This window comes from Dromaius novaehollandiae, chromosome 15 (assembly GCF_036370855.1).
Source record: "Dromaius novaehollandiae isolate bDroNov1 chromosome 15, bDroNov1.hap1, whole genome shotgun sequence".
Taxonomy (NCBI): domain Eukaryota; kingdom Metazoa; phylum Chordata; class Aves; order Casuariiformes; family Dromaiidae; genus Dromaius; species Dromaius novaehollandiae.
The window spans coordinates 15,466,512-15,492,305 of record NC_088112.1 but is presented as its reverse complement, the minus strand read 5'-3'; the positions used below and the strand labels follow the sequence as shown (position 1 = coordinate 15,492,305).

The following is a 25,794-nucleotide window of genomic DNA, read 5'->3' as shown; positions in this document are numbered from 1 at the left end:
ACGGGAGAGGGAGTATGGGAAAGAGAAGAGGGGAGATTCTAAAAGCATCTTAGATGTTATTCAAGGATAAACCTGCAAGCTTCTTCAGGATCTGGGGAAGAAGGCCTGAAAAATTACTCACATTTAAAGCAGCAAATTAATGGTCTGTGTTTGTTTTTCAAATTCCATAGTCTGTATGGTCTGAGTGGGCTTTAATTATATATTGTAGTAGAAATATATTTCTAAGTGGTGTGTGTGGCCCAGCATGTTTTCCATTCTTGCCATCTCCTCTCTGCACAATTCAGCTGATACGTGGTGCATACATTTGACATGCTAATACAGCATGAGATCTGTTGCTGTCCAGTACAGAGCAGCTGAGAGATTAGAAATAGGTACATAAATATGACCCAAAATAGATAACAATAAATGACCTTTTCTGTTTGGTCACTAGCAAATATTGTTACATCTTGCAGCCAGCCAGATGCTGGCTAAATAAGTGAACCTTGCACTGTTGCACTCTTGAGCTGGTGTGCTACAAAAGTACTAAATGCCAGAAATGGGGACCATCCTTGGAGAGTACCTGGCCTTTCCTAGAAATTCCTGCGCTAGTGTATCACAGCCAATGCCAAGTGCTGCAGTAAGAGAGTCATGTCTCGGACCTTTCCAGATCCTATAGGAAACAGCTAGTACCATGAACCAGATCCATATGTTGTCGTACCCACTTGTAGTCAAAACTGCAAACTGAAACTCTGCATCAGATCTTCAAAACAAACTGTTTTGTTTCTGTTTTGTACTCCATCACCATCCGCAGTACGGATAGCAGGGATAACATTTTAGCTGGCAGTGCTGGCCATGAGGTTTAGCAGAAAGCAGCTTATTCTTCCATGGCTCTCAGTCCTGGAGTGCTGTCAGCAAGAGACTAGCAGTGGGCCAAAGAAATGGATGCTGGATGTCAGTCAGGTAGAAGGCTGAATTCAGCTTGGAGTTAATATTATTGAAATAACACAGGTGGTTTCTGTTAGGATTTAGCCTCATATAGAGCAAGACTGAAGTCAGGTCAGCTGTTCAGAGAGATCCAGTGTTAAAGTCTCATGAGCACGAGTTGAGTGAGATTTCAGTCACACCTGAAGCAAAAAATAGTGCCTTTCCTGTTTGGGTGTGAGCTTGGGACCAGAAACCACAGGGGCTGGTGTTAAGTGTACATAGACATAAGATTGAGGCTGAGTGTACATATATTTTGGTTTTCTTTAGCTTAAATGGGATTAGTACCAACAAGGTATAGCATAGGTCTGACTGAGTCTTGTGACTGGAAGCTGACCCTTTGCCCTGTTAAGCCAAAAATGGTTGTTTTATCAATTTCCAATTGGTTGCAAAGAAACTTCAAGGTGTATTTTAATAAAAGCTATGAGAATTTTTGAGACGTGAGTGAGAAACTGTGACAGTTCATCAGGTCATAGGTTATATCCATGGACACATTGATGTTGAACCACATGGGAGCCTCAGGAGGGGTGCCGAGATGCCTTGCATGACATCAGCTCTGGTTTATCCCACACTTTTTGGACCTTGCATTGCTTGTGGCTCTTCTGATAAATGTTGTGAAAAACCCACCAATTTAAAGAGAGGGACTTCCCAGACCAGGGATCCGGTTTGCCAAGTGTTGCTCAAGGCTGGCTTCTGCTAACCTGGTTTGGTTAGAAATGCTCTGGATAAGTGCCAAAGGGTCAAGCAAGGTGGAATTATAAACTTAACAGTTGGCTATGAGCAGAATATGGTCATACTTCTGAGAACATTATATCATGAAGAAGAGATGACTTCTGTGCTTTCCAAGATAAGGTGTGTAAAAGGAGAAAACCACATCTCTGCTGGATCAAACTGATCAGTCAGGAGCCCAGAGAAACCTGTTGATGTGACATAAGGTACCACCAACCTTTGATACCATGAGATTCCAAAAAGTGTGTTGTGTTATGCTTGTCGTTTTTGTTTCTTATGAAGTAATATTGCTCCCTTTATTTCCCTATTTTGTCAATATAGGGAGTACACTGACAGGCAGTTCCCTCCGATATTTTTCACTGATACTTTTGAGGTGTTTAGTAAGACAGAAGGAGTTTCAACTGACAGCCCGTTGTATAGATACATGTTTAGAATGGCACCATTCATTGCTTTCTAACCCAAATTCTGAGCAATCTTCTCTTCAGTCACCCTGAGACTGTGAGACACAACCAAGAAAACTCTTCAGTGAGCAAGTAGGGGTTACCAGCTGTTATGTATCAAAGGTACGTGCACTGGACTTAAAGGTGGAGGGAATGAAGCATTCTCTTGGCTGTTTGGACAGTGGAGGAATCTGTAAGAGCTTCAGGGGCCAAGAGGTAACATCACCCATGTCCTCAATTTTCTAGGCTTAGTATTTGTAAGGTTTGGCCCTACTCTAGGCCTCATGTCTACCATGTTATTGACTATCTCAGTCACTGATGATTTGATCCAGTATGGCTGTTAATTAGCTGGTTTACCAGCTCATTTCCATTTGTAACCTCGGTTTTGTTATTCTATTGTATTACTCTTGGTTAGTTCAACAGCAAAAAGAAAAAAAAGAAAAGAAAAAAAGAAAAAAGAGAGAGAAGAGTTCTTTCAGGGAGGAGTCAGCTAGCTGGCTTATTCATTTCTAATCAGTAAGATGCATAGAGGGCTGTTTTGTCTTTGGAGTTTCAGCTGGGCCAGTCACAAAGGTACTGAGATTTTGAACTATTTGACTCTATTTCTAAAAGACTTTTCTCCTTCACACTAGTTTGATTTAAAATATTCAGCCTGCCCTCCAACTCCTCATCCCCCTGCACACAGGATTTGGAGAAGTCTGAATTTCAGTGTCTGGTTTTTGCTATCCTTAGCCAGTAAAAGGATATAATATGGCTTCCAAAATACACAAAGTACGCAAGAGCTGGTTTTTACCAAAAGGCTGTTTTTTGCAGAGTCATTTTTTGCTTATAACAACGTATTAACAAAGCCTGAGGGAACTGTAAAATAGATTTGTGGGTCTAGAGAGGTATTTTTTTTTTAAGTGACTCAAATTTCACCTGTATTTCTGAGGACGAATCCTGAAAAAAGAGAATCAATTAGACAAAAAAGAGAAGTGCAAATCCGTATCCTCAAGTTCTGGGTTTAACCAGGTATGCAGCAATATAGTTTTATCACTGAGGTATCCATTGTGTTAGAAAGCCTTGTTTACATGAGCTTAAGCCCTCGGCTGATGGAAAGGGCTGTTTCAATTTCACTCAGTCATTCTCACTATGGATTGTATATTCAAGGGAAAATCCTCACCGCAATACTGGACATGCCACGCTCTTAGCAGACTGACGTTTATTAACTAATACAAAGTTGCAAATGATGTACAAACACAGCTAAACAAAAGATCCCAGTGTTGAGCCTAAATCAAGGTCCTAAATCATAAGCCGTGGTGTGACAAACTGCACAGTGTTTGCCAGTACTTTTAAAATGGGGCTTTCTTGCCAGGCCGAGAATCCATAGAGCCCGGCCAAAGAAAACAATGGGAGGGAGCCAGGGTTCTCCCAAGTCTTGGCATGAAATCCACAATAGTAGCTTTGGCCGAGGTCCATGGACTCGAGCACATGCTCCATAAGGTCACTTCAGAACACCATAATTACTTGGTATTTACTTCAGCGGGTTCTGCAGGCAAAAATAATAATAATAATAATTAAAAAAAAGCCACCAGCACAGTTTAGGGATGCTGTTACAATCCCAGATTTTTGCCATCTCTCTGCCCTAGGGACAGAGCACCCCGTCTTTGGTGCTGCCTAATCGAGGGGAAGAAATATGGTCCAAACAGATAAACAGCAGTGAAGAGAAGTAATACAACATGCTGCTGCTTGGGGAGTGAGAGTAGACTTTAAGTCCCGGGTTGTCCTCGAGCTCTTGTCAGCAGTGATTGTCGCTGCCAGTCAGTGGTTGTTTATTGGCCTTTGGGGATTGAATTGGAGGGTCGCTGCTGAGCTCATATGAGGCTAGTATTTACTTCTAAAATAGCCTCTCCTTCCTGGCAGTCCCCCAGAGAAGTCAAGATCTGAACAGATCATTAGGACCAGAAAACAGCCCTGGATCCAAACTCTGGTCCTGAATAACTTAGAGCATTACAGAAGGGCTGAAAGGTCAGGCTTATTTCTGGATTTCAAGGCTTGGATTGGATGGTACAACAGCTCGATGCCAATATGCCCAGTCCTGCAGCTTACGGTTGAAGATGTTCTGTAGTGGGGCCCAATATATTTCTTACCCTCAGAAATGACTGCTCCAGCTGGAGGGGGCTGAAGAGCATTGTCCTGCTTCTATCCAGGGCTGGGGCTGCTTCTAGGTGCAAAGTCTTCAGGATTCGGCCTTAAGGGCTCTCAGTACCTTGCACTCGCTAACATTCAGTCTGTACTATTTACATTTAAAAAAAGAAGCCACATTTGATTATTCAGCATTCTTCTTTTACATTTTTATTGCCATTTGCAGAACTCCTCTGAAAGCTAGAGGAAACCTTTCTGCTTGACATCTTCAATATTTTAGCACTTCATAGTGTCTTTAGGCAAAAACATCCAACAAGCGCATGTGTTTGGCAGCTCTGCTCATGGCCTCTGTTCTGTCTCTGGCCTTGAGAAGCAAAAGAATGAAAGAAAAAAAAAACCCTTAAACTGGGTCAGCACTGTTCTGTTTATTTTTGTTGATAGCTCCATTTGGGATTTATGCATTGATAGAGGAGAAGTAGGGAAAAACATATGCCCCAAGCATATGTCCTTGAGAAACAATGTCACATCTTAATTTTCTTGGGCTGGCAATGCATGCATTCCACGCACTCTGTGATGTAGAACTAATGAAGACAGAAGTGCAAGAAAACCTATAATCAAATCCAGTGCATACCAGGCATAGCAATCCAAGAAGCACACCCGTCTGAAATCTCATGGTGCTAGAAGAAAAATCCAGGCCGCGCAGCCACGGCAGTCTAGTATTTCTAGCTGGTGATTTTTTAGGCAGCATTCTGCATCCACAGTAAAACAAAACCAAGCAAAAGTGCTTCCTGGCATAGCTTTGTATCAAATACTTGCAACCAATGATATTTAGAGAGAGACTCAAGTACGCAGTTGTTAGAAAAGCCTGAAGGCGTGATTTGAGCATTTTCTGCTGGTGGGTCAGGATCTGTTTCTCAGTGTTTTAATTCCGTGTATGTCCCAGGAGCTTTGCACATATGAACTGTGTATTGCTGGTACCATGGTGATGATTAGTAACCCCAAAAGAGACCAGAGATTTTTTGGCCACGGTTCTCTGTAAGCCTGGAGCAAGGGAGGCTCCCCCCAGTGCACAGAACTGGGCAGTACTGCCTTTTCCGTGCCAGTACTCTCCTGTCTGTCTGTTTCCACCTGTTTTCTTGTGTTTTAGCCTATAAATTCCTCCCAGGAGAAGAGGTAAGAGAGTTTTTTCTTACATAAGTGTGTGCACATAATGACTTACACAACGAGATTCTGGTCCCCGATGGTGGTTCCTGTGGTAGTGCCTATAGGAATAATAATAATAATAATCTAAACCAGCAGCTGGTGGGAGAGAAACAGAAAAGTTATGTGACTTTCCAGGGGTCACTTAACAGCTCAGTGTCAGAGCTATGGAAATAAAATCCCTATGTGTCCTGTCAATCCAGTGCTCTCGCTGGACCAGTTGGAGGACAGCATGGGATGGTGATGTTTCCTGATCTGGATTGATTTACAATCTGTGCCGATCCAGGGAGAAAGAAAGGAATAACACAGACTGCTCCTTGTAACTGTGGATTGCCATTTTTGCTGTGTTATTTTAAACCCTAACCTTAAAATCCTGTTAACCTTAAATCCTGTTAAACCTAACCTTGTAAATCCTGTTATCTTCTACCCCATACTAGTGCAGCTTAGCTAGTGTCTTAGCTGCTGTGTGCTTTAAGAAGGTGGCTAGTGGCTGAGACATTAGCTCAGGAGCTGGGAAAACTTTCTTTCTTCCTAAGTCTCCGTTGTTTTCAGAAATCCCCCATGTGACACCAGAAAGTTGCTTTGCTTCTCTGTCTTAGCTACTCACCAGTAAAGCAGGAATCTCTACTTGTCTGAGAACTGTTAGATAAATACGCAGAAATTTGGGAATGCCCCAAATTTCTGAGCCTATGGTTTTTACTGTCTGGATTTTTTCTCCTAAGTGTTTTGCAGATGCCACTCATCACTTATGGCCAGTCCCTGCCAGGTAGCTTAGACCCGCCCTGAGTTCTTTGCCATCAGACTTTCCGTCACCATGAAGTTATTTGTCTTTGTACACAGCAGTTCCCCTTTCCCTTCTCAAAGATGGGCTGATGGGGCAGCATTGTACAAATGTGAGTCCATCCTCTAAAGACTTTAATCCTTCGAAGTAAAAGTGAAATGCTCACCTCGCATCAGCTCCCATCCTTCTGCTGCACCCTGGTCTGTGAGCTGCTGGATTCCTGTTCCCTGCCTTCCAAGCACACTCAGTGAGCTCCTGTGGAGATGGATCTTTCTTCATCTTTCCACCCTTTAGGCCTTGAAGGGGAGTTGCTCTGGGGAATATCACAGCATTGTGTTATCATTTCGCAAATGTGTTAAAGTCAGCATATGTTTGACGTTAGCTTTGGTGGTGCCAGGATCATATCTATTGATACTGTCTCAAGCTGGGGGAGAGCACCCAGAGTCTCCTGTGATTTACGTACCACTCACCCAGCATGACTTTCCCAGGTTCACACAGGGAAAAGCATGGAAGTGGTTAATCTGACATGGTTGGGCAGGCATCTCTCTGCCTGTCAGCTTTACATCCCTCCCAGATGTGGCAACTGATAGGGAAGCCACTGGTGGGAACTGACAAAAGGATACAGAGGAGGCAGATAAGGAGCAGCATGAAATTGTCTTTTGCTTCCCTGTGAGTGCAAGGGAAGAAATCAGCAGGTGTTTTCAAGGGGCAAATGACTTGAACTGAACACCAGAAACCCAATTCTCATCTCTCAGGATAGTCTTCCTAAGCCTCTTGTGAACCTAATTTCTTGGCTCTGTCCGGCAGCTCAGTATGGTTGTTGAGTAGATTCAGATATCTGCACATCTGTAAATAATGAACGATAGCAATTACATGTTCTTTCTGAAAGACAAAGCAGTACATTGAACGCTGTTGGCAGGGAGCAAAGCCCAGCAGGACCAAGCTCAGGGCTGCTGATTTGAACTGTCCCCTCTATTAAAGGGGCACAGTTGTCACAGTGGACTTGTCTGAAACCTATTGCTTCCAGCTTTTATGCTTCCTTTTACTTCCACCTCTCTGTGCTGCTTATTTAGGCAAACTAAGGGCTGACTAATGTTGAAATGATTTACCTTTCCATTCACTCCTTCCTTCTTTTGGCTCTTCTTTCATTGCTCCTTTCTTTAAAAAAATACATGCAGCAGCTTTGATCCACAGACCTGCAGAACAGAGAAAGGGAAACTGAGGCACAGGGAAATTTATAGCGCTGAAAGCAACGCAGTGTCAGTGTGCGAGTGAGCATCAGAAGCTGGCAGAAAGCCAGTCTCTCCTGATTCCTAGTCCTGTGCTCAAACACTAGAGATGGATGCCATTTCATTTCTGGCAAAATTAATAAATCCTTGCATGTGTTGTCCCTGGCACATCTCATACTCATTTTTCAGCTTGTGAAGAGCCACAGATAGCCTTCTGCAGTACGGTGGATTTCAGAGTCTGGCTTACCTTTTGCACATTTGGATCCCTTGTGCTTGCCCATCCCAGGACTTGTTTGTATTGTGCATTTAACCCAATAGTGCGGAGTAAGCCTGTTTTGGTGCAGTGAGTTCATACGTGGAACCGTGCCAAAGCTTAATGAGCAATCAGAAAGGTGAAGGAACATTCAACGTGCTTATTTGTCGCTGCTGCTGCTCCCAGGGGTGTCCTTTAACCCTCTGAGTTCAACACTATATTATGCAAGTTTTGTTTTTGTGTTCAGTGGAGTGTATAATTGTCCCTTCGGTGACTTGAAGAACTCTGAATGTTCAAAGAACATTTGAGGAGTTGGGGGGGAGGGGGAAGGAGGAGGAAATCCGAGCAGATAAGTGACCTATTTAGACAAGGTTCACATTGATTTCACTTTCTGTTTGGTTTGCGTAACCACTGCTTATACAGGCATCTCTTCGTTCTGTACCAAACTCCAGAACTGCCAGCACGAGGTTATTTTACTTCTTGGTTGTTGCTAATCTTTGTGTTACATGGTGGAGCCTTCCAGGCACTGAGCCTGATAAACTTGGAATTAGGTTCTGGCTAAAACAAGCTAATAAGTGGGAAAAAAATGGCTTTTTAATCTCCAGATGGAATAAAATTCCCCAGTTCCTCATGCGATATTCTGCAATATGAAGTGAGAAAGGCAGAGGCCAGTTTGCTTGTGACCATCTAAGAGGATGAAATGAAAAGAGTGCTGTTAGTAATATACCTAGATATATATGTAAATATGTATAATGTATATGAAAACGATGATGAGGCTTTTGCCACATGCTGCTCTTCCCCTTCCCTGTTGTGTTGGCCAGCAGCAGAGAGCAGCCACGATGTCTCGAGGACAGCTGCCGAGGGGATGGGGAAGGTTAGGTTCTACCCCGCGGTAGGACTGCTGCACTTGTAGCAATATATTCTGGCCCCACACAGGCTACAGCAAACAGGAGCTCTAGGAAAGAGACTGTGTCTGTGGCCCTGTGAAAGCCCTGGCCTCCTTTCCACACCCCAATGCTGAGCTAAAAGCACTTCAGATAGTTCCTGGGCTGTAATATGCACCTGCATGAAAGGAGAGGGCATGATTCGATGGAGGACCATTGAATAATACTTTTGCCATGTGTGGGAAGCTCCCGTTTTGCTTCTGCTGTGTGGATGATCTTGGCTTACGCCAGCTCTGCATGTGGCTTAGGAAGATCAGAGCTAACAAGAGCCTAAGTTGGAGGCTAAACACTGGGCAGAAAGGTGGGGGCAGGTTGTGTGTGAGGAGGTGGGCAAAGGGAGCAGGCACTCGGATGGGGACATGGGAGCATGGATGTCAGTGGGGTTAGCCAGGGAGGCACAGCTCTGTGCATCTAGACACTCAGAAATGTGGGACACACAAAAATGGAAGGTTTGGAAAAGAAGATAGAGGGATGTGCTGGCTTGGAGATTTGGCCCCGGACCAGGAACATTGCTGAAGGCAGGGTGGAAGCTCCCTGTTATAGACAAATGCAGCTGTGGTTAAGGTGGTTCTTGAGGGCAGTCTTTGTTCAGGCAATTTGAAAGAAACGTGTAAACTTACACCTGTGAGAAGTACATTTGTGTGGGTTTGAGCCAAACCTTGTGGAAGTCGAGAGGAATCTTTCCACTGACTTCAATGGGCTTTGAGTCCAGGTCCCCAGCGATTGGTTTGAAGTGACACACAGACTATTTTTGTCTAACAATTTTTTCCTTTATGTATTTTCCAAAAACACCAAGGAGAGAAGAACAAGTAAAAACTTCATCTGTTTTGCTAAAGAAGAACTGAGGGTTATATTATTTGCTGGTATCCCAGGGTTGTCTACACAGGCTGTGGGCTGCATAGCTGCAAAATTGGGAGCTCTTTTTTTCTTTTCCTTTTTTTTTTTTTAATGAGATAAATAATCTAAGCTATTTACATTCTTGTTCTACAGCTTGAACTGATGGGATGGAAAGATCTCTGGAAATATTAACAAATGTGGTGTTTACTTGCTTTAGAACATTACTGATTGCAGTAGGATTGCGAGATCATTTTTTCTAAGTTTGTAGAAACAACTGAGAAGTTCTGCAGCAATCTGTGAAGCAGGACACGTGCCAGAAGCAGTTTGATGTGATAGCTGGGTTCACTGTGTGTTTCAGTTTGGTTTCCTTGAAGTTCTCTTTGTCTTGACTTTTCTTCATCTGTACGTGGCGTGGGCTCTCCTGCTGTCATCAGTCACCCTGATCAGCAGAGGCCTCGAATGGTGCAATTAAAGTGTTAAACATACAATTCATCTCTACTGCCGAGCTGGAGAGCATTTAAGAAGTTTGGTTGCTGTTTTGTGGGTATATGTAGTTCTGAGGGATTTCACATTCCTTTCCAGTTGAATACCTGTAGCTAGGTTAGTATATAAACTTTCTTGTTGCTGTAGAAGAGAATGTGTAAAGAAAGCACTGACTGATACACCTCTAGAGACATCGTGTAAGAGCTTAACTTAGTCCTCTTTTTTAATAGAAACTTGGATCTCAAGCACTGCTCTTGTGTAATGACAGTTAAGGGAAGGAGAAAGGAAAAGCTGTCAGGCTTACTTTCTTTAGAAAGCCTTCAGTAGGCTTTAAAGAGGGTCTTTGCTAACAGTGCCATATATAAGGGAGAAAAGATGACCAAAGTGCTGATGAAAAGCATTTTAAATGCAGTCAGGGCAATGTGATAGATCAGTAAGTCAGGACTAGCGGACTTTCCAGGCAATATGTGAGGCTGTGTTTTACTGTGTGCAATTATCAAGAGTGCTGGTTTAACCCTAGCTGCCTTTCCCAGAGTCAAGGTGATGTGAATGACCAGTGATATTTTGCCTTGGTGAGAGACAGCAGCTACCCTTGCCATGTAGAGGGGAGGTGGGACCCCTCTGTCTTTCCCCACTTTTAATCCTCTTCAGGCTGATCTGAATTTCCCTGCCTGCAAACTGGGTGCTGGTGCCATCAGGTATGGATCTGGGCATTAGGGTACAGCAGTGACAACACTTTCACACAATGGCAAGTTCCAAATCTTTGCTGCAAGTCCTGTTTCTAGTTGCACAGTGATTTTTAGAGCCTGTAGCTGCCTCCTTATAATTTTTGCTAAATCATGGTCTTTCCACATACAGTTTACACTTTCACAAAGCTTTGCAACTCTGTCCACAAGAATTTGTCTCTATATTTAATATTTTTTACCCTTTGATTAAACCTTCTGCTGAAAGGACGCTTGGCTGGGGACGCACCAGCTTACAGAGCAGGGTATGTGATGGCAAAAGTGTGTTGTGCTCTGAAAGAGCTATTATTACTGCTTGCGTTTTCAGTCACAGAGCTGGACTTCTGCTTGCTACTTCACAGATTCCAAAACCATAATTACTGGCTGCTGCCTATGCTGTGAAACACTTTATTAAGTCTTCAGAGTCATTAAGAATTTTCAGGAAATTTATGGGAGCCCAGGTCATGTTGCCTGTTTGTTTATATAGTCCAGGATCTGCCAAAAATGTGGCCTGTAGAGTTTCTGTAGTGAAGCCCACGCCCACCCACGTCTACAAGAGACTGATGGAAAAGGCCTGTCTCATCTTACGCTGCCCTATCTTCGTTGGAGCTCTTGTGGACGGTGGGATGCAGCCCTGCATCAAAGAGCAGAGTCATCCCAGCAAAATTAAATGAAGCTGCTGGATTCAGAGCCGCAGCTGTGATTTCTTGCTGGAGACAGCAACCTCTAAAGCAGTCCAAATCAGGATGCTCCTGCTGTGAACTCAGGTAAAGCTGCCATTGACTTCACTGGGAGTAAAGAGTGAACTCAGAATGGGTAATAAACCTGGGAATTGGTCCCACATGTTTTAAGGGACTATTGTTTCCTCCTGCCTTGGATCTAAGGGAGCCAAGGGGAGTTTTGGAATAAAACAGCAGTTTGAGCCAGACAAGGTGCGGCTTTACATAAGATCGTGCTTGACTGATGAGCATTAGTATTCAGCAGGGTGGCTCAGAGGCGCAATTCATGACCCTAAGTCTCCTAATCTAATTCATCTCCTCCTCTTTATTTTTTGAGACAATATTTACACTTTGGGCTGTGCAAATGCCCTGTTGTGTCATGGATATGTGGCATCAAACATGACTTGCCCAGTAATCCCACTGACACGTCTGCTATGCTGAGCCATCTTAAGAATGAAAAGTAAACCTACTACCTATATGGTACTGTGCCGATGTTGCATAGTGTTTGGGGGTACGTTAGGAATCTGGGTATAAGGGATGTGTTATTACTGACATCAAAAGGAGCTAGATTCTTACTTCAGTGTTAAAGATAGGTGTATTTAAAGCTGCGATCAAGAGTCCTAACCAGCAACACGCGATGTAAAACAGTTGTGTCTTGGTCTGTAGAGCATTCATTTGTTATAGGATTACAAGCACTTGTGCTGAAGAAGGCCAGTTGCAACTGCAGTCTCTGTAATCATGTGTAGCAGTCTAAAGGTATCTTTACTGCAGCAAGCTCACTTCCGACACCGGTCCAGCATGCTCTGTACTAATGTCAAAGCAGGGGCTGATGGCAACACCTACAGAAAGCTTTACCTCATTTTTTGTGGAACAGAAAAGGCCAGCATTTTTGCAAACAAGCAAGTCTAGCATGGCTGCATTTACACTGTTGTGTGCCTTTGAGGCCAGACCGCACTGTTGATCTCTGGGTGCTCCCTGGGATTTACCCAGCTGGTCCTCCTGAGATGGAGCCATGGGTCTGCCCTCTGCTTTTGAGTGCCCTTAGCAGCAAGAGTGCGATGGTTTGCAGGCTGATTGGTAGCTGATAACCTCTGTCTGTCCTGTCTGGGCTTGTAGTGACAGCACATGTACAGCATCAGGCAGACCCAGGCGGTCTGGGTTTTTTCCTAGAGCCTTTTGAGATGGCCTGCTGAAGGTCTGCAGCCTGAGCTCAGGCTGAAAGGGAAGTGTCAGTGTGTGGCTCTGGATCTCGGGTCTGCCCCAAAGTGCTCCAAAGATAAGTATAAAATTGGCACTTGTCCAATAATATAGGTATAACTTACGGTATCCTTGTGTTAATGATAATTATAGTCAGCTATGGGCTGGAGCCTATAAAGCTTGTCATCTTCATTTGTCTTTACGGACCAATAGGTGTGTAATGTAGGCTAGTAATGATACTAATTTTTACCCATGAATTTCAAGGATGTAAAAGTCTGTGCCAGGGTGGGATTAGCTAGCTCCTGACTCTCAGACCTTTAACAGGCCACTAGCTTCTCTTTCTCACCAGTGTTAATCAGAACAGCTTTGCTGACACAATGGAAGTGTCTGCAAAAGAAAAGCCGGCTCTGCCTTGGCAGCGTGCCTTCGAAAGCTCCAGGCAGCAGGAGGATGAAATATACCATACGCCTCCATTTCCTGATTTGCAGTATATCAAGATATGGACAGATTTTTTTTTTTTTTTTTTTTTGATGTGAAAGCAGAATGAAAAACTAGGTTAAATCAGTCTTGAGGGATGTGAAGCCAGTTCTCAGGAAGCCTATGCAATTATTATGCCTCATCTGAGCCTTCTTGATTGGGAACATGCCTTTAAGAACATGATCAGCCCCAAGAGATCTTCCCCGTAGCCTGGGAATTCCACCCCGTCTGCTGACGAGGAGAGAGGCCGGGCCACAGAAACTCGCCATTCAGAAGGGAAAGCTTTTCTTCTTCTTCTTTTTTTTTTTTTTTTTTTTTTTTTTTGGCAAATTATAAATGTGCACTTTGGATTCTTTTGTCAACCAAATCTAATGGAACTGGCCTGAGCTGAATGGCTGGTCTGTGTGATGCTCAGACTCGCTTTCTTTTCAGGTGCTCATTGCTTGTTTCCACAGGATGACGATTAGCATCTGCCTTTGGGCTCAGAGCAGCTGCGGACGCTGCTCTGTGCTCCTGGCTGGAGGGTGTTCGTGGGAGATGTAATTTGTCATATTAGACTGGCTTCAGTTTGGGTCTGAAGAGGTGCCTCCTCAGTCCATGTGTTATCATAGGGGCCCCAGCCATGGAGCTGTGAAAATAGAGTAAGACCAGGAATGAGGATCTTTTTTTTGCTCTTTTAAGAAGCAGGAAAGGCCTTCAAGGTTTGGCTTTCATGCATACTTTTTTCTGTTCCCTGCAAAGAAAGGCTCTGGTTATGGGGAAGGAGAGGGGAATTCAGAAGTTAACCGAATCTCAAGGGGTAGTCCAGTTCTTAGGGCCAACACTCCTGTGATCTCCTTTGCTTCCCAGTGAAAGCCATGGACTAGCTGGTCCCAGGCTAGCTAGGAACCAGCTCCTTGAGGGTGGCTTTTTTTTCCAGAGTATTCAAAAAGCAGGTTCCCAGATAGAGTATTTTATAGATTTGATAGTCTGATAAAACACATCCAGATCTGAAATGCCAAGTGGAAAAAATAACTCCAGCCATTACAATTGAAAGAATGTGAAACCTTCAACCTGGCAACTGTTGGAGCAGGCTCCCTCCTTTCCTCCCCCTGCAGCCCTCAGCCCCAGGGAAACGTGGTTTGTGTGCGCGCGCGTGCACACACAGCCTTTTCTGTTGGGAAATTTACACTTTGTCTTTGAGAGTGTCCATCCATTATGGTTTAGTGCAGCTGTTCACGTGAAGACAGCTTTAAACTCTTCCAGAAATTGTTAGTGTACATCTGTGGATGTCTCTCCTGCCACCCCTTGTGGGAGCCCAGGCATGGGAGAGGGCACGCCGGTGAACTGGCTTCATCCTGCCGGGCAGGAGCGATGTGCTGACACCACCTGCACACTTGGGGACCCCAGGGAGAGCTGGTGGCTCTCAGCACATGTCCCACCCCTACTCCCACCTCCATTTTCCACTTCACCTTTGTGACAATTCTTTTTTAAATATAGCATCACATGCTCTGCTTTCTGGACAGGACAGAGATCTGCCCCACATTGTGCACCTCTTTTACATGTACTTACATATAACTGTGACACAACAGTTTCCTCCATCTCTGTTGTAGGCTCGGAGTCAGCTGTTGTGTAATGTGTTGAAATGGTGTCAACCTCCAGTGCACACTGCAAGCTCCCAGCACAGGTTAGGTTTTCCACTGCACGTCTGGTGTGCAGCACAGGCACGCAGGCACCGGGGCATGATCGTGCTTCGCAATGGCTGCTCGTTTGCTTTCCTTTTGCCACTGCATTAAGGAACAAACTATAATTTTCCCAATGCTATTGCTTTTGATGGTACCTGTGTGCCGAAGTCATCATATGTGCTGGAGTACAAATCCTTAGGCCTTTGGTGGTACAAACATTTAAACAGGGCATGTTAGCATCTGTGTTCTCCAGGAATAACTCCTGTGTTCTCTTGCCTCAGTGTGGTCATTCCCCTACTACAAAAATCAAAAGGAGGAGGTCGGTATGCTCAGCTGACTGAATAATATTTCCTGTCTCATAGAGTAATTTTATCATAACCAAGTTATTAACATGGCAATAAATACCCTTTGGCACTTTTGCACTGTATGAAGCACTTGCGTGGTCCCTGTTCCTCTCCTGTCGAAGTGCCGTGATCACTGAAGTGCCTTGAGAAGCAGTGCAGGGCTGTGGCAGACCTGGGCAGCACGTGGTCGCTTTTAATCCTTGGGCAATCCTTACCCAGTGTAAGTAATGTGAGATAAATGTACTTGAGATAAGGCTGTGAATTCAGAGTTAAGGTTCTGGGAGAGTTTTGAAGGTGTAGTTAAAGACCATACAGGCACTTCTCCCACCTCCCCAGGCTGGGCAGCACCCTGCATCAGCACATGGATGGCCTAGAGGCCATTGCTGTGGCTTTCAGGAGATGGAGTGCACCAAGAGCGTCTCTCCCTAAGGCAGAGCATTTGTGTATTTTCCCTTGGCCAGAGCCCAAGACAGGCATGCTCAGTCCTCAGAAGGGCACCTCAGGTTGTGCTCAGCCCCACACTTTAGTGGCCCAAGGCCAGGTGAGGTCTTTGAAGAGAGGGCAGCCACCTCTGATGGGTGGTGAGGTGGCACTGACATGAGACGGTGGCAAGGGGAGGGTTACTGCAGCCTATTGAGAGCAGTCAAGATCCTGGAGTGGGAAAAACATGGACACTATATAGCCAAGAACTATACTTTAAAATGTAAAGCAATCCAGTAGTTTCTAGCCAGCGGCTTTTCCCCAGCTGTTCGTTTCCAATAGAGTATTATGATCAGTAATTGATACTCTCAGATGTCTCTGTACAATCCCCAGAGAAGAATGGCCAGGGCAATATTTTTTTTTTCCCAACTCACTGGAAAATTGAGCCCCAGCTGGGGCTAATAAGTGCTTTCATTAAAATACTGATCTTAATCCAAAGCTGAGAATAATGTCTCCTCTGTGCTGCAGCTCTCCTCAGCCCTGACATAGGCTATGCTTTTTAACAAGAAATGAAAGGAGGATAAATAGACACTTCTCGCCCCAACATCATAATAACACCAATGTTAGGTCCCAATGAGGTCAATGTTTTTTTGATTGCACCAGTGGAATGTGTTCTTGTTTTTTCCATGCGACGAGCTCTTTCCAGTGATGGAGATGGGTGTACGGCCAGCGTACCCCTCCATCTTCCTCCTGAATCCGTCCTCCTCCACTGCCCATGGGTGGTTTCATCAGGAAGAAAATGGGGAGCAAGAGTACTTGTCTGAGTGCTGTGTGCATGCCAAGATGTGTGTGTTGGACTGCAAGGCAGAGGCAAGACTGTTCCATGGTTTCAACACAAGGGTTCGTTTTGTCCTTCCACCTCTTCATTTTCCTCTAGCTAAGGCAGAGAGATTATTACTAATATTTACTCATCTAGAGCTCCTCAGATGGAGAGGTGATTCGCAAACCACATCTTGAAAGCTCAGAGGATTTTTTCCCATTCTCATGCTACCAACATGCAAAGAAAGAAGGGCAATCTCCCCTTTTTTTCCTGGGAATAGGGCTTGTAAATGGCCGGGTGAAGTTCATGAAGCAAATGTGAATGACCAGAGTGTAATTTCAAGGTTTTTGATAGTGTCCTGTTTCCAAGGCTGTAAATGAATTTCATTCTCCTGATCAAGGGCAGAAGGATAAGACAGGTCCTGCTACGCCTTTCACGTAGCTGGGCAAGCCACTGAATACAAAATAAGGCATAATTCCTCTCCATTGCTTCCCTGTTCACAGTTATCCCATTACCTCTCTGTTATACCTTTGATTTGAAGATGGTCTTGTCTCTGTTCTCTTCTCTACTATTAGTGCTGTTCTGCACCAGAAGCCCATGGACAGGGATTCTCTGAGAGAAGTCTCAGATATCATGGGAAGAGGCATTCTCAAGGTGTTTCGCAAGTAAGGCCAGCTGGAAGTCTTTTGTACATGCATCAGCATTAAAAACCACATGAAGTTGATGGCTATTTGAGGATTAGCTGCTGTGACTCATTGCTGGAGTTGGAATGCGTGTCTTGGCATTCCTGTGATGAATGCTGTAGGTATGCCTAGATGTATGGTCAGATGAAGTCCCGATGGCTTAGGTGTGTTATGAGGAACAGCTGAACTGTGGGATACTTTTGTGAAACGACCCATGGATCTCTCTCTTTTTTTTTTATCCATTATCTCTCAGTGTCCAGCCTTAAGACTATGGTTTTGCTTGTGGGTATGAATGGGTGTTTCAGGTAGCAGGATTAAAAAGCCAAGTGCGTAAAAATAGAGAATTCCTTTGATGCCTCTGAAAACAAGTGATCATTCCTATTTGCTCTCTGAGGAGTCATACAGCTTTGGGGAAGACTTATAACAGCTTTATTAAATGGCTGCAGCAAAAATTATTCTTCTGCTTAATGAACCTACGGTGCTCTCCCTGAACATTGGCACCTCTTTTCCTCACTAGCTGTTCAATAATAGCAAAGTGCCAGGTTTTGACAGTTATACTGACAACATATTGCACCTAATTCAGTAAGAACTCCCCTTAACTTCATGGAGACTGTTCATAACTGAATAGCGTTCAGTGTGGTTAGGGGATCTAGATTCTGGGTTCTGCCCTGCAGATACAATGTGAAGTAACACTCAAAATTTTTACCTGATAAAAGCAGCTTCAGAGAACACTGAAGGCAACTTCTGATGTGAAGGACCAGTTCTCCCTGTTCTGTTCTTTTGACTGAAATGTGTTATTTAATCTCATTACAGATAGTGGATCCTTTCTGGATCATGGATCTCTTGATTTGTGAAATCTGTCAAGTCTTAAATGTAAGGATATTACATCTTGTGTGCTGGTTTATGCTGTTGTTCTCCTATGTTTTTACGGAGGTGGTAACACTTTATGATTTAGTGCTGAGCTCTCACAAAACCCATGGATTTTGATCTACACTGGCTATTCTTAGGTAACGGAGAAGCATCAGGCCCCTTTGACAAGATTAATAGTAAAACCATGGTTAAAACTAGAGTTTCAGGAAAGCTTCATTTGTACACTTGAAAATAAGGTAAAAATACAGAGATTTTGCCGCAAATCTGAAACATTTCACTGCTTAGTAAAACCTAGAGTTGGGGGTTAGAGATCACAGCCACTGGAAACCGCTTTCTTGAACTGCACCCAGACACAAACTACCCTGGAGCCCAAGGGCGCTGCAACTCTTCCAGGAGCTCCCCATGCTCAGAAGGCTGCGCCCAGGTCTGGCACCGTAATGTCCCCCCAGCTTATGACACCCTGTCCAGATTTCATTCTCCTGTTTTAAAATATGTCTGCACATTTATCTCTGCCTGTAGCATCACCTTGTATTTAGTCTGTGGGGTCTTCAGGGCAGCAAGTGCCTTGTTTGTCTGTCTGGGGAGCACCCGATACATCTAAAGCTGCTCTGCGATGCTGCAGCAGTGTTATGCACTTGACCTAGGGTTCCTAAGTCCTGTTTCAGAGGATGTAGGCAGTCTCTTGCCATTACAGGGCATGCTGCAGTGAGTATCCCCAGCACAGCTTTGCCCCGCTGCCAGCTGAAATCTGTCCAACTTGCCAACCAGCTGGAGAAGGACAAGCCATCCATTTAGATTGCACTTAACCCTTTATAAACCAGGAGGCCAAGAATAGCAGAGTGAGGGGTTGGCAGACTCCCCTGTGGGTTAAGAAGGAGCTATTTGTTCTTGTAATTGCTTGCCTAGGAGAGGGGTCTGTTTGACAGTGCTTTCCTGCAAAGCATCATGTTTGCCCTGAGGCCAAATAAAACCTTAGTGCAAACTTCTGCCCAACAAGAAGAAAAGGCAACTCAGAGGGAGTTTATGTGAATAAAAAGGCTGTAGCTGTTTCAAAGCATCCTTTGTGCGTCAAGGAGGTGTGATCCCTAATATGTTAGATGCCTAAAAGGCTCTTTAGTGTACAGGAATGGACACAAAAGTGGGCAGGTTTCCCTTCCCCTTCACTAAGCGCTTGTAATGCTGTTTATGTCAGAAACCCTCTGTCCACTGCCTGCCCTGTATATTCCTTGATATATGTTTCGAGAGATGCCAGTGCTGAAAAATGGCTTGCTGCTTTCCCTGTGCAAAGCTGGCCGGGAGCTGTGGGTAGCTGGAGAGATCAGGTACTCTTTGCTAGTTGTTTCCCACAAATACAATGGCTGGGATGGCTGAGAGCAATTTGGGCAGAGTGGCTGCTGCTTTGCTGGTAATTGTGGCTTTTGGGTTTTGTGTTACCCACTGACTAATCCTCTGCAATCTTCTCAGATTTCCAAAGCTTAGTTCAAGTCAGACTGTCCGTACTCCTACTCCCTTTACACTGTGGCGCTGAGATTCAGCTTTTGTATGGTAGGGGCGTATTTCACTGCATGCAGAGCTGATCTCTGCTGGAGCTCCAGGGACAGCGTCTGCCTGTTCAAAAAATGCAAGTTAGGATCGGACAAGTTACTTGTCATTTCGGAGGTTTTCTTTTCTCTCTTTTTTTTTTGTCATTCCATCGACCATAACCACTTCTTCAGTCCAAGAACATGCATATTCTCTCTATTTTCCCCCCAGTTGCCAGAGCTGCAGGTGAAAATATGTCTCTTTCTGTCATCTCTAGTAACAAATGCACTTAATTAGTGGGTGCAAGTATCATTGCCCTCTGTGGGATACAGTCCACATTGCTCAGCTGTGTACCACAGGCTCTGTCATGCTCAAGGCCAAGGGAAGTGCAGTCAGTGGGGCAAGAGCGTGTTTTTGGAGCAGGCAGACCTGAGTTCTCAGCCAGCATCTGCTGTGAAACTCAGAGTAGCTGTGGTGTCCTGACCCCAGGTGAGAGTGGGGTCCCTGTTGGAAATGTAGGAAGCAAAACAGAATCCTGGTTTCTCCAAAGCTATACTGGCACCAAGGGGTAACAAATTGTAGTTTTGCTTTTTGTCAGAAAATTCTGGATCTTTGACTTGAGGGCACACAGGGAGCAGGTGCACTGTGGGGGGAAACAGCAGTTAGTGACTAAAATAAAGCCCCTGGATGTTGAGAGATGACTTTTGTAGGTTGTCAACCTCTTTCTTGGTTCCCCAGATATTTCATGTGAAAGTCATGTTTCTTTCATCTCTTGTGTAAGGGCCTGAACTGAAGCTAGCACAGCACGCGCAGTGTGGGCAGGATGCCTGCAGCTGCCCAGGCTGCTCAGGGTTTTCCAAGCCCGTGTTGCTTTGGAGCCCTGGGATTGAAAGATGCTTCGTGGACTGATAGCTGTCCCAGGTTGATATAACTGCTACTTTCCTTGGGTTCTGTGAAATGCTTGGTGAAAGATAATGACTGGGTCAAATTCTGTTGTCTTTTTTACATCAAAGTAATCAAGGTGGTGACTTCACTGGCTACTTTGGCATAAGCTATTTCCTCTCTGAATAAGCGGAGGCGACCTACAGTTTCTGTCGTCTTTGAAGACCAAGTGATTTGATGGCTGAATGTCCAGATAAAACACCTTCAAATTAAGCTGTACATAGACATCTGAAGACATTTGGCTATGTAAGACTTCATCTTCTTGTGCCAAAGTCAAAGCAAGTGCAGAGAATAATTAAAAAGGGAAATAATGTAAATGAAATAAAATGTTGGACCTCATATTGATAGCAACATTTTGAGGACCTCTAATGGATGCTTCAAATAAACATTTAAAAGTTTGGTGAATGCTTTGGCCAACAACTGTGCTACCAACCTGATTAAATTCTCACTGTTTTTCAATTTTACTGCTTCCACAATCTTTTAATCAGATTTTCTGTTTATATTTGTGAGATTTTGTCCATGGTTAGTTGTAAACTGTTTATTTTAATGGCAAAAACTTCTGGTTCTCTTAGGACTGAGTCTTTGCCCTTTTTTCCAGGAGAGGTTGAAATTTCTTCCACCAGAGACCTTTCTAACACGGAAGTGATTAGGTTGCTATACTAGTTTTGTTTCTGGGTTTTGTTTTCAGACACTAAACATAAGCTTTTTATGCCTCAGTTTCCTTTTCTATGTATTAGAAAATCCATGCTTCAGATGCATAGAGACGGATACTGTGTGGCTTAGATGCTTAGCTCTCACAAAGTACATTAGGATTCATTGATGAATCATTCTTTTCAAGGGTGGAAAGAACTCTTGGTACACCTTGTGTTATATTCTCTTTTTCATAAGGGAGTGTATGTAGTTTTTCTTACCTTGACATATGGCTCTAAAAATCTTTGTTTTTCTGCTTTTTTCTTAAGGTTGCTTTACATCCCCCTCTGTCTCTTGTTAAAGACCTATAATGTAACCCTCATTTATGGTACCAAGGTCAAAAGAAAGTAAGACTAGAGGTGGTCTTGAATACTACATTAAAAGGTTTCCAGTGTAGCTTACCAATCTGTAAGAATGCATTGTTTGCATGGAACAGCCATTTTTAGAGTGAGGGCTATGCTTTGAAACCCACAGTTAATCAGAGTTTCAAAAGCTGCATCTGGATAGGTTCCCAGCACTTCAGAGCTGAGGTGTGCTCAGATCAATGGTATCACTTCAGGTCCTGCTGCAATTGAAACCCTGCAAGGATACACTTTCTCCATCCCAATAGACTTTACACTATGAATAGGATCAGTCTATACTGATGGAATTTGGCCTTTTGTCAAGATTTGTATAATAAAGGAGGCTGGAAGATTTTGGAGGGAGATTTTCTACTGTGCTGGGCACAGATGGTGGCTTGTTCTAGTAAGGAGACAGTACATGAAGAAGAAGGGGGCCAGGTGGTTCATCACCAAGTTGCTATGTTAGTTTGTAGACAGATGTGGCTCATTTTAAGGGGTTTAGCATTCCCATTGGGGTGAAAACACCCCAACCTTATACTCCGAGGGTCCGTGTCTTTCGCTTTTTGTGGCTGTGGTCAGATACCCAATGGTGATGAGCTGCTTTTCTATGTTAACTTTATTTGTCATGTTGGGCTAGTAGTATTGAGTGCTGTGATTGACTGAGCAGCCAAGCTGGCGGCGGGAATGTCCAGACGGGCCATGAACAGCAGCTTAATGCATGTGCAGGTATGGTATGTATTTATATCTGAATGCATAGCCTGTGTGTGCGCACATGTGTTCCTGGGAAAGTTTTTGAGTGAGCGGCTAATGCATCTCAATTACACTCCAGTCTGGAGGAACAGCCTTGCTAAAGAATTGAAAATCTGTAAAGAATCCACTGAGGTTAAAAACACCATTTGGTTTCTTTTGCCAGAGGGACGCTCATCAATATCTCTTTCTGTTAATATCAGAGGGTTAAAGCCTTGGCAACATTTGCAGCTGCCAGATGCAGGCAGAGTTCAGATGCAGGCAGAGTTTTTTTGTGAAAGGCGATTTCATTGCTGTTGGGTTAATGCCCCAATTTTGTCTGACGCTGCAAGTTTCTTAAAAGCGGTGAAAAAGAGATTGGTGTACAGACTGCTGGCTCTTTCACTTTGTATATGTCCTGTGAATGAACTGGACTCTTTTTATCCGCATGAAGACGGATTTCCTTAGAATTCACGTCCCACTTTGGATCACAAGAAATTGTGGGTTCCCTGAAGCGAAGAGACTGGCGCTTTGGTATTTATACTACATCTCTGGATAGCACACAGTGCTTCATGAGCAGAGATGATTGCTATGTTGCAGCTGGAGGAACTGAGGCACAGGGAGAAGTGATTTCCTAAGTCAGTCTCCATCAATTCACACGTGGTACAGAAGGAGGGAATCCTAACCCTCCCCTAAGCCCTTTCCTACTTCAAACTTAGAAGCAGTTCTAGGAGCCCTGAATCCATTTCTGTCTCTTGCTGATACAGGACACTCCCCCCCCGCTCCCCCGAGCCAGTAATAGGATAGATTTCTTCAGATACCCACTGTACAGCTCAAGCCTGCTTCTTAAAAATTTAAAACGACTTACCCAAGGTTACGCAGCAAGTCTTTGGCTTCACGCTAAGCAACTGAAATGCCCCTGATTGCTTAGTTGTTGTATTCCCATCTCTGCAGCAAGGAATTTCCTCTGGTGCTTCTCAGTTCATTAGCGTGCTGCTGTCTGACACCACAAGCCTTTACCAGCTGCTTCCAGCCCGTGCTGCCTCAGGGGCTGTGCAGCACAGACGGGGACACCTGGTCAGTGCAAACTCCCTGCTCCTCAGGGGTTTTGCAACCCAACCATAGACATCTGCTCTGAGCTGAAAGTTGGCACTGGAAGGGTTTTGGCCTTGGAATGAATATATTTACTTTGTACGGAATTTTTGTGAAGGAGCCTAGGACAGAGAAGCCCAACAATCTATTTAGTCTAGTAACAGCAGAGCATGCCAATGCTTCTGAAAGAGCCCCCCTCCCCGCCAGTGCAGCTGGTTGCTTGTATAATACTTTCCAATAGGAGGGAAAAAAAGATACATTATTCCTCCCTGTTGATCATCCTTGCCCCACAGCATTAGTTTTGTCTCGTTTGGCAAAGTATCTTGCAGGACAGTGGTGAAAAAAACAGAACAAAACATTTTTTGATTCTAAAGAAGCAAAGGTATTTCCAAGCAGTTGTGGAAAAAGTTCTCTCTCCAGGATAATTCCTATTCTTCTTAACAGGCTGCAACAATCTCTCAGTGTTGTTGCCTTTTGCCAGTCACGGCTAAACTTCGTTGTGTACTGCTGAAGGCTTTTCTTTTTACAGGGTGATCAGCCAGCTAGCTCTGACAGCAGAGCAGAGACTGACCTGTTGGGATCAAGTGTGAGGATTAAAAGCATATGTATGCCCTTTTAATGAGGAAAAATGTAGCTGTGACTGATGTGCAAATGAACTAGACAATATCAATGTGCCTGTGTTAGGATGCTGGAGCCTGAGCTGGAGCCAAAGTAGGTGCCTGTGAGATGCTGCATCAAATTCAGGAGGATCAGACGACAGATATCTCGTGGAGACTGAGGCTCCTCTGATGCTGTCACAAGCAAAACTCTCATCAAAGTCTTTCCAGTGGGGTCTGTGGCCCTTGCCCAAACTCTAGCAGGTCATGTTGTCGTTCTTGGTGAACAGCTTGAGTAAAGGAGAGGTCCAACAAGGAAGGGAAAGTCTTGTTCCTCTTTTCTGAGAATTTTGCTGGTGCTGTTGAAGTGGTACCCGGGAGCCATGGGGAGGTATGATTTACAACCAGTGCCATTTGTAATAGTGAAGAGTGGGATGGGTTGAATGGCATTCTTGGCTTTTTTCTAAGTCTGATTTCTCCCATTCCCCCCTCACCATGCCATCTGAGACCCTGAGACTTTCCATTTGTTTGTAATGTTTCTGAGTTATTCATCCCTATGAAATGGAGATGATGACACTTCCCTGGTCATAGTGCTCCATTGTTTCTAAAAACCTGTTAGATCTTTGGTAACAACCTATCTGAACATCACTCTGCAGATGAGGGTGATGGTGAAGGGCAGGAATGACTTTTCACTAGATAGGACTGTGTTGCCCCATGGGGGTTTGCGAGCAGTTGGCTTTTGTGTGGTGTGTGGCACAAAGGGAAGGAGCTGGTATTTATGGGATGGGGCCTGGAACAGGAGGCCGATGCTGGATCGGCACTGCAGAGTCCAGGCAGGGCTGGGTAGAGGAGCAAAGCCTTGGGTAGCCAGGGGAGCTCTAGGTTGGGGTTACAACACTCGGAGACAGCTGTAAGCTGGGAACATGCAGTGCCTGCCCTCATTTGGTTTGGCTCTGCTCAGAGCTGACGTCTCCTCACTTGTATTACATTATGCATAAAGTGATAATCATAAAAATATGATAATGGGACTCAGCAGACAGCATAAAGCCTCAGTAGTCCTGTGTGTGTTTTCCTGCTTCCCCTTAGAGTATTACTGCCCCTTTAGAAAAGAGACCTCTGCTTAGTATAAGTTTCTCATTACTTACTAGGGGTTCTTCCCTATGGGGCCCTTAAAGTGGGATTAACTGGTAATGAGTGGCACAGTTCCCTTAGTACATAGTGATCTAGCTCTGAATTCAAAAGGACACAGGGCTATTGCTCTTGCTTCTTATTTAGTGCCAAGTGCTAAAGGGGTTTGGTGTAAGCCAGTGTTAAATGTTTGGTCCATCTTGGAATGGATGTTATGGGCTAAACTAGTGTTTGCCATTTGTTCCCCGCTATTATCTATACAATACCAGGTCCCCTCTGAGCTGTCTCTTTGGGGAAATTGTTAATTATCTCTTAATGTGTGGCATCAGTTTGTTTTTTAGCATAGGTTTCCCCTGTTTTACTGGTAACTTGCAAAGCCAGCATGGAGAGGGAGACCAGTCGGGGTGTGCTGCGTGGCGGGATGGAATATTTCTGTGGTCCCAGCACGCAATGGGATGTGCTGTTCTGTCTTGCCAAGGCCGAGACGAAGCAGAGCGGACTGCGGTGCTCTAGACATGCCCCCAGTGCTCCGCAGGCCTCCCTCTCCGGCACTTCAGTGCTTTCAATGTCAGGATGAGACCTCTGAGGATGCTGGGATCTTGCTCCACATATTTTGTACAGCAAATTTATTGAAGTATAGACATGAGGCTTGTACTTTCCTTTCTTCTCTTTCCAACTACTTTTTCATCCAGGGGTAAGAAGACAGCTAAGGAAAACAAAGGGAAGAAGACGAGTCTGCTCAAAGACTTGCAAGGGAACCAAAGTTTGGGCCACTGGCACTAACTCTTATTGATGTAATATGGTAACTCCAATGTTTGCAAAATGATTAACTACCATGAGGTCAGGGCTGCAGCACAGAATA

General features: G+C 44.4%; 1 long non-coding RNA gene across 2 annotated transcripts; it reads right to left on the bottom strand.

Annotated features, from left to right (window-relative positions):
* Positions 1-3,014: 3,014 nt before the first annotated feature.
* LOC135329980 (uncharacterized) lies at positions 3,015-23,070 on the bottom strand. 2 transcript variants are annotated; one of them, XR_010391694.1, is made up of 5 exons: positions 22,985-23,070; positions 7,344-7,430; positions 6,401-6,547; positions 5,473-5,515; positions 3,015-4,617 (listed from the first exon to the last, which is right to left on the bottom strand). It is a non-coding gene; the product is annotated as an uncharacterized LOC135329980 (long non-coding RNA). The 2 variants fall into 2 exon arrangements; XR_010391693.1 differs by having other exon boundaries at positions 3,015-5,515.
* Between the last annotated feature and the right edge of the window lie 2,724 nt (positions 23,071-25,794).